This window comes from Sinocyclocheilus anshuiensis, unplaced genomic scaffold (genome assembly GCF_001515605.1).
Source record: "Sinocyclocheilus anshuiensis isolate Anshui unplaced genomic scaffold, SAMN03320099.WGS_v1.1 scaffold285, whole genome shotgun sequence".
Taxonomy (NCBI): domain Eukaryota; kingdom Metazoa; phylum Chordata; class Actinopteri; order Cypriniformes; family Cyprinidae; genus Sinocyclocheilus; species Sinocyclocheilus anshuiensis.
The window spans coordinates 189,916-190,562 of NW_015539825.1; positions in this window are offsets into that span (position 1 = coordinate 189,916).

Genomic DNA, 647 nt, shown 5'->3' on the forward strand with positions numbered 1-647 from the left:
TTCAGTTGGCCCTTTTCGACATCCCGTCGGTGATCGACAAATTGGGAAACCCTTCCAAAGCACCACGGATGCTGCCCCTTCCAGTGTCCTGTGTGAGCCTCCTGTGCCCCCTTTTTGGAGTAGGCCCAGGGCTCGCAACAAGAAGACCAGTCACTGTTGTCGTAGCTCTACCCACTCAGTGAGATTGGATAACACTGGGAAAACGTACCCGTTCCACTTGGAACAGGAACGTTGCGGAAGCCCCAGCCTTCCCGAAGGAGGTTTCGGAAGCACTTACACATATGACATCCGTTTAGGTGCATATGGAAGATTAGAGGTGATTGTAACCCTCATGGAAATGGCAGAAGTCTGCTGGGGAAACACGGGCTCTGAGGCTATACTGTGGACTTTACACATATGAGAACCACTTAGGCCTCTACATATGGAACCCAGCCCTCTACCGGTTCTCACGGATTCATCGAGTGAGGACCTGGCGTTGGACGTTCCGCCACGTCTGGCTGCCGAGGCGACGGAGGAGCTCGATAGGGCCTACAGTACGGACACTCTGGAGCAGTTTTAGCAAGCCGACACTAACCGGGGCCTCTCAGTGCCTCTACCCGTTTGAGGTGAGAACACAGGAGGATACCGGCTCCACACGAAGGCTATAG